General features: G+C 32.9%; 1 non-coding gene across 2 annotated transcripts in view; it reads left to right on the top strand.

Annotated features, from left to right (window-relative positions):
• LOC101294267 overlaps positions 1–7,153 on the top strand; it is a 14,904-nt gene extending 7,751 nt beyond the window's left edge. Inside the window, exons 1-2 of one of the 2 annotated variants that reach the window (XR_184678.1) lie at positions 6,011–6,063; positions 6,252–7,153. This is a non-coding gene — a transcript (uncharacterized LOC101294267). Of the gene's footprint in view, positions 1–6,010; positions 6,064–6,251 lie in introns of those variants that run through there. The other variant, XR_184677.1, reaches the window with a different exon arrangement.
• The last annotated feature ends 1,301 nt before the right edge of the window (positions 7,154–8,454 follow it).

Genomic DNA, 8,454 nt, shown 5'->3' with positions numbered 1-8,454 from the left:
AAGTTAATATTTACGTCATTTTTTAGTTTAGGGTTGTACTTATATATAATTGCTTCAATCATGATTAATTTAAGTATTTATACAAATTATTCAAAAATTTAAGTATTTAAACTTTCTTGTAACAACAAAACCCTTATTTGCATTTTCAAAATAATAAAAAGATTTTCATTTTCATTATTTATGCAAAAAAAATTCATTAATGTAAATTTCATGTTTACAACTATTTATTTACAACTAAAATCATTATTCATACTTAAAATGATTATTTTGAATTTAATAAACAGTTATTACCACATGATAGCAAAGTTAAATCTATATTTTTTTTAAAGTAACCCAGAATGACCTAGGTCACTTCAGCCAAGTGACCTAACGGGTGTGTAAACATGGAAAATCTGCGACAAATTACAGAGCAACACGTGTACAAAGAATAATATAATTTTATTGATATACATGAATGCGGGTTACAAATCTTTTTGAACTCCTCTGATTCTATCTCCGAATATGGATTTGACTCAAGGGTGACAAACACTTGTTTTTGAGACGTAAGGGGTCACGAGAATTGATCACGTGACGAGTGTTTGGGATTTGGATTTGGTGAAGAACTGGCTATTTGAGAGTTTAATAGTTCTTCGAGGTGTTTTGAGACTTCTGAATTCCCGGGAGTGATTTTTCTCTCTGTTGTCGGAAGTCTCCCTCTTGATGTGAGAGGGGGGTATTTATAGTGTTGACACTCATCCGTAAATGGAATGCATTGAAGTCACCACTTTAATTGTATTTTCTTAATGATATAATTAAATCAATCACTTTTGATTAATTGATTCAATTATTCAATTTACCATAATTAAATCAATCAGTCTTAATTAATCGATTTAATTATGACTGACAATGTATTTCACCAATTTGATTAAATATCTGACTTTCTTTTCGATAATCAATTTAGTTTGATTGATATTTGATTATCAATCGATATGTCATATTTGATTTTAGTCGGGATTTAAGGTTTTGTTGTCGACCGACCATTCACACGTCGCCACGTGTAATTTCTGACGACTTTTCAACTTTGTCAACTCACAAGCCACGTATGTAATTTATCGGGCCCATGTGTCGTCTAAATAATTTAATAATTTTTATTCTCGTTAAATTTTTTACGTCTACAAGATGAACTTGCTATGTAAGGGCCACCACGTTGGGTTGAGGCCACATAGAAGTTGGGGTGGGTATGAGCGTCTTTGCCATGTGTTTTAATCTCATGGTAAGAACCAATGCTTCAACCTCCATATTCCATAACCTGGGTTTCCTTAATCTTTCCTAGGTTTCCATATAGTGTTCAATATCTTTTTCCAATCACTCATCACCAGCCTCGTCTTTTCTTCTCCTTAATTATTCAACCTCCAAATCTTCTTCGTCTTCAACCTCTAAAGTTCAGATTAAGGCATCAGGTTAATCTCGATTCCTTGAGATTAACTACACCGCTACACAAGTAAGAGGATAACTGTGGATTTGGATCATAGGTTCTGGTTATTGAATTTTATTTTTCTCATCAACAACCCACACAACCATTATGTCCTTCGGACTGGGATAAGTTTTTATAGGATTTGACACAGAAGCCCTTGAAAGTTAACTATAAAGATTGCTTTTACTGTTAACGGTTTACGAAAGTTAAGTGAAGAATTAACAAATTAGGCTTTTATACCATAAATCAATTTTGTAGATTTATTAAAATTTCTTTCTATCTTTGTGAATCAAAATTTAGTTCTATTTTAATATTATTTTTTTCACAGTTTAAAATTATGATATCTATATATAAGTCATATTCTGTATCGAATTTTTAAAATAAAAAAATAGAAAAATCCCTCGGATTTCTTTTGGATGATTACGTATATATATACTTTATTTTGGACGAATTATATATATATATGTATAAAAAATTTGGACGAAATTGTTTTTTTTGACAATTATATATGTGTGTGTGTATATTTTTTTCATAAGAATTCATGTTTTTGAACAAGTATATTCTCATAAATATATGTATTTTTACATTATATGTTACGTTCAATCTAAGCATGATAGTGATAAAAAGGAAAAGAGAAAGCAAATACTAAAAATATATATTTTTAATTATAAAAGAAAGATAAAAAAAATTTCTCTTAATAAAAAGACAAAATAATTTAGAGTCATTGAATTTGGAAGGATAAGAATATTGTATTTTTGTTTAAGAACGACATGACATAATCTTTTTAATTGGTGATGGATCTAGGTGACATAGCTTGCCACCTAAAATTGATGCCATAAATTTTAAATCTTATTAAGGCCAATAATCATTTCCCATCAACAAATGTGTCATTCGAATTCGAATTAGTATTCCATAGACGAAATAAAGCCAAGCCACGTGGAAAGACATATTGGGCAAATTTTTCTGGGGCGTATTCTCGAATATTTCCTAATTAAGAACATTGTTTCTTATCCTTTTTGTTTTTTACTTTTACAACTAGTCAATGATGGTGTACTTGCTTTTCATTTTTTATTGGGAAATCAAATAGTAGCTACTTTTTATTATATATATCTAGCTAAAAGCTTTGCAACCTTATCATGACTGGCTAATTAAGCTAATCAAAATTAACGAATACAGAAACCAGATCAAAAAAGAGAAAAAGAAACCAGATCGAAGAAAGCTTTATAAGAAGACAGCCTAAACGATATGAATGTCCCGATCGGGAATAACTTCAGGAATTCATAATAATATATATGAATTATTGATTCACGTACCATCATATAGTACCAAAACCAAATGGCAAGCAAAGGCCAAAGCTAGATGATTAAGCTATCTTCCACACTACGCAATAAAAAGATCTATGTGGTTGATTAGTGGGTATAAAGTTAATTAGTTATATTCTTAATTAGTTGCACCGAAAAGACAATATAAAGATGCTAGACGCTACAGCTTTATTTCCACAAATAGCATGCATGCAGCTAGCTAGCTTACATTTTGGATCTTAATTATGCTCTTTACCTTCCTTCACCCTCACAAATTATACTAATTAAGCAGTCCATGATATCTCTAATATGATTATATGATTCTTAATTATAAATATCAAAAAAGGCATGCATGTTATTCTTTGTATCTCCCCCTGTTCTTTTACAATAATATTCCATGGCCGACTAATAATGGAATATTTTGCATATCGTATCAAATGTGCATTATTATTCGACTGAGGTTCGTTTATGGAAGCAAGTACTAATTCCTTCGTACAGTAGGCGCTAGCAACTGTTAAATATAATATATAAAGATCGAAGAGTACACACACATGTGTATATATATATACACACACTAGCTGGATTAATTAGCATTTAGTTTGTATCAATCTGAAATGAGAAAGGATATATCTACGTGCAGTCATGATCTCATAAAACTTAGCTTCATCAATCTTCTTGGTTTGATATGCATGCGCGCATTAGTTCATTTTTTTAGGGCTAGTTTAGTATTGCTGTAACTTAAAAAAAAAAAAATGTTGTTGATGTACTGCGAAAATAATCAGCTGTGAATTAAAACAGTTTTTTGTTTGCTAAATATTAGTTTTAAAAATGTTGCAAAGATAAAATTATTAATTTCTAGTGTTTTTAGTGACAACTGTTTTTTAAAAGTAACATTGAGATTACTTCTAAAAGCTACTGCTAGTGACCTGTAATTTAAAAAAAAACTGATTTTCTTTTATTTACCAAACATTACAAAATCTAAAAGTTTGGATAGAAACTGATTTTTTAAAAACGAAGCTGTACCAAACTAAGCATTAGTATCTATTATATATCTATATAATGGCGGAGCCAGGATTTTATAATGGAATGGGTTATAAATTTTTATTTTAATTAACTCGTACTAATTTATGTTAGAAACAAACCAAGTTTAATAACATATGGGCAAAATTTAGAAATTTGGGATATGATATATTTTATTTTTAAGCCTTTTGAACCAGTTTAGCTAAAAATGAATGTTTGTTTTTTTTTTTTAAAACAAAAAAAATTTGTGGTGGGCTACAGTTCGTGTGTAGCTACGCCATTGTATATAGACTAAAGATCAGTACGTAGGTTATGGCTTTTTGAGGAGTCATCTTCTACGGATTTTTCTTGCTCTTGTTTTCATTTTATTGACTGAGTTTGAAGCCTGGCTTGTTGGATCGTGGTTAATTGTCCAAACTTCATTCGATCAAAACTTCAAAAGCTAGCATATGTACCATTAAAGCTTAATTTAGTTTTTACCCCGGTATATCCCACTAGTTCTCGGTCACTAATCAAATTAAGGAATTGGCAAAATATCACAAATGGTTACTGACTTTTGACCTATTAATCAGTTTACTCACTCGCATTTCAAAAAAGTCACTTAACTTACTCACTTTTAATTATCTCTCTTATTTAACTCATTGTCGTTAAACCAACCGTTAGTAACCATTAACATCGAGGATATATTTGTCTAACCATAAAAAAATAATAGGTCTAAGTTCAGTGACCATTTGTAGCTTAATTTGGTTCTCACCCCGGTATATCCCAGTAGTCCCCGGCCACTAAATTAAGAAATGATCCAATCAAGTCATATGCTCATCCAAAACCCAAAAGTACTTCTTTTTCTTTGAAATTTCTTAGGGTTTGCTGGGTATATATATTCTTTCTTTTTGATTTCATTGATCATTTGCGTCAGATATAACACCTTTGCTTGGAATGCTGCATTCATATTTTCAGGAAATTCACATTATTATCTGGAACTAAAGTGTCTTTCTTTTTTCCTTTTATTTGGGGGCATGGGGTTCGATTTAGACACCGAATTATGAATATTATAATATATTAAGCTCTCTATCTTTTCATGTCATAGCTAGCTGTTTATTGTCTGTACAAAGTTATGAGATGTCTACAACATTTTATCATTGAAACTGAAACACATGCACCACCAGCCAAAAGGGTGATTATTGCACAACAACAAAAAATTGAAGCACGAAAATTAAAAGAAATAAAAGTGAGTTAGAAACAAATTATTTCTCAAATTATTGTACGTATTTACTTCTGTCTGAACTTTCCAGTCCTCCTCCAATCCTCCATTTACCGTATTAATGTTTCATTTTAGGCCTTCATTTTATTACAATGTTGATATATGTTATGTATTAACACACCATAATCTTACCCTAAATATAATAATACATCATTTACCAAATTAATATTGGAACAGCTTTACCCAAAATACAGAGATAGGCGAATTTTCGTTGGGAATCACCTAGAGGCCGGAACTCTGAGTTCCCTCAATTCTTCTGTGTTTGCTTTGTGCGCCTTTAACTTTCTAGTTTCTACATGTAAGTCAAACTTCTTTTTCTAGTTGATTCACGAGTGTCTTGATCAAGGATCCACCCGGCCTCTTTGTCCACATAGAATTATGCGAATGTGCATCATCACGTCTTGGATATCCTTCTATGCAAGCATCCGAAAGCCAGTTAGCCATGTTTGATATCATTCTTGTTTGTGAAAGAGGTATAGAATGAAAGGCATGCACTACCTTTTGCTTGAATATGATTTAGCTACGATGTGCATCAACCCCCGTCGACGTTTCCTGTCTGTTCATACTAATTCATAGTTGTCCTTATTTGGAACATAGCATACGTACAGAAATTTAACATTTGGAACAAAACTTGCTTAATTATCACTTGGCCCAAATTAAGTTTCTAGCTTCAAGTTGATAACAACATTTTTATTTACTCCTACGCGGCCATATTGTTACGTGATTAAACACAATGAAAAAGAAAGAAAAAATGTATGTGTATGTAATATTACCCTCGGACTATAATTCTTAGCTCATACAAGACGATGCTTGATATAATATAACATCGCGTAGCTTGTTTGAGCTATTATAGATAGCAAATAGTGTACGCTCATGAGGAAAAAAAAAGAGGCTCCCTTTTGCGTTTCAATATACCTTAGATATACCTTAGATATACTGTATACTCTTTTTCTCAGTAGCGCTTGTTGTCGACGCAGGCCCAGAAAACAAAAGAGAAAAAAAGACTCGTAGTGTTTGAAATGTTCCAGGTCACCAGACAGCTCATCAAGAATACCGTTTATATAGATTTTTTTCTTCAGAGGATAACATATATTGAAAACATAAACGCGGTCGCTAAAGTTTTTTTGCTGCATCATTGTGATTCTCGGTTAGAAATTTTTCTTCAGAGAAAAACATATATCGATCAGACGCTTATATATAAGTTGCACATACGCAGATTTCAATCTTCTCGGACGTAGTTCTCCATCGGCGTCATTTTCTGGAGATATTATACAGCTACGTACGTACAGCACGGCTGTTCTCGATCTATATCTGCTCATTTCCTGGTACGTATGAATTCACTGAACTGTTTACAGCATTTCTTCATTTCCTGACGTCGTAATTTCCAAATCATATATATATATATACCTTTCTTATCATCTGGATTTTGAGCCTTCACTCATGGCTTCTTATTAGCTTTCTTTCCGGCCGTAATTGTTCATTGTTCGCCGTTTAATTATTACTGTACATCAGTTATCAGTACGTACATACTGTTAGTTCTATCATTCTGTTGATCCGATTATGTTCTTCCATAGTTACTCATCCAAAATATGTCGACCACCTTCTCAAAACTCAACCACGATAGATAGAAGCACTTCCATGATTATCTTTATTTGCATGAGAGCTAGCTAGGCGCCAAGTCAGTCAGAAACAATAGGTGACAAAAAAGAAACCGTTGTTAGTCGACCGCGTTTTTTCGTCAAATACGATGGAAAACGTACTGTCGGCAAAGAGCATCTCCGAACGTACTGGTTATAATAGATACTGTGGTCGATCGTTGGCCATCTCCGACTTGTTCCATTTGGAAGCTAGCTAGGCATCTCTGGTATCCTTCCTCTGGCAGCCGGGCCATATAATTCTTAATTATAATATATAATAAACCGTTGTTGAATATATTCGATCTCTACGAAAAGAAAAAGAACAAAGAAAAAGCCATGCCAGGATCATATTCGCAAGGAAAGTAGAAACTAGGACCTGAAGAGGGAAAGGTGAAAGTGAATAGTGGTATCCACCACAAACGTACTCATCCATTAACCCAGAAACGCAGTCTTACACCAGTGATCCCAAATCATAATATCTTCATCAAGTAGTAGTCACCATTTAGTCATTTACTAACATGTATACTTTAGCTATCTTTCATCATCTAAATAGCTTTGTGAGTTATCAATTCTTTGCGTCAGAAACACCTCTAAACCCTAATCTTAGAATGCCAACTTTATCGGAAGGGGGTCGTTCAGCACCAATGAAAATGATACTCCATCCGTTTCTGGCTTTGCCTACCCTACTCTTTAACCTGGAAAATGATACCTTACCCTGTTGACACACACTTCCCATTTCTATGTTTAAACTTTAGCCAAATATTGAAAAAAAGGACCAGATTCCGTTTCTAAATCCGATCTCCCTCTCGAAACAATTCCAAAAACAGACCATAAGGGACAGCGAGCATGACCCAAATTTGGATATTTTTCTTTGCTCACTCCCAAAAAGAATAATTATTATGATATTTTCATTAACGGCCAAATGACTCGTCGAAAGCTTTCCTGACGTGGGAGTTGAATTATTAGAGGATAAGAGCCAGCGAGATAGGAGAGCTGTTCGGTTCTTTTTTTGATGATTACGAATTTCTAAATGTCACTCAGAGTTGTGGTACCGACGTTTTCTGCCACCAGGCACTCCTATAGTTTGCCGTCTAGCTTATCGCCACATATAGAGACACGTCCTCCCATAAACAAATTCGATCTACAGCGATGAGTCGGCTACCCAGACAATATGTATGAAACCAAATCTTTGACAAAAGAAGTTACAAGAAAGACGACATTAATTTGATCAGATCATGATGCAAGTTTAGATATATAGCTTCCCCATTCTGGCAAAGTTTAATTTGTTGAACTTTTAGGTTTTAATTTCTTGCCTAAATTTGAACCAAAATCCACCCAAAATCTGATGGGTTTTGGTGCACCGTTAGGTTCATTTCCATCACAATACAGCACTAGAAATGATAGTATACTCATGCTTTTGAGTTTTGACATCAAAAGTTCTAGTAGCTAGGTTATAGAATCTAACAAGTTAGGAGAGAATTATAGCTTGGTGATGATCATCAACATCGTATAAGGAATAGATTGCGTAAACTTAAAGTTTTGGGACTTAAAAGATGTTTTGCATTATTTCATAAGTATTTGTAACGTTGTGCAAGTCATATAGATATAATTCGTTGGACAAATAGTCATAATGAATCAATATTATAGGTTTGGTATTGTGAAAGGATGTCACTTTTCATAGCATGTGTCTATGTCACTTGCTTATAACTAAATTTAGTGAAAAATTATCGTATGTTAAATATTTTTAGTCATACGTATATCAAATCTGATAGTCTGTTTTAA

The sequence above is a fragment of the Fragaria vesca genome, linkage group LG5, assembly GCF_000184155.1.
Source record: "Fragaria vesca subsp. vesca linkage group LG5, FraVesHawaii_1.0, whole genome shotgun sequence".
Classification (NCBI taxonomy): domain Eukaryota; kingdom Viridiplantae; phylum Streptophyta; class Magnoliopsida; order Rosales; family Rosaceae; genus Fragaria; species Fragaria vesca.
Note: the sequence above shows the minus strand (reverse complement) of the source record. Positions and strands in the feature narration are given on the sequence as shown.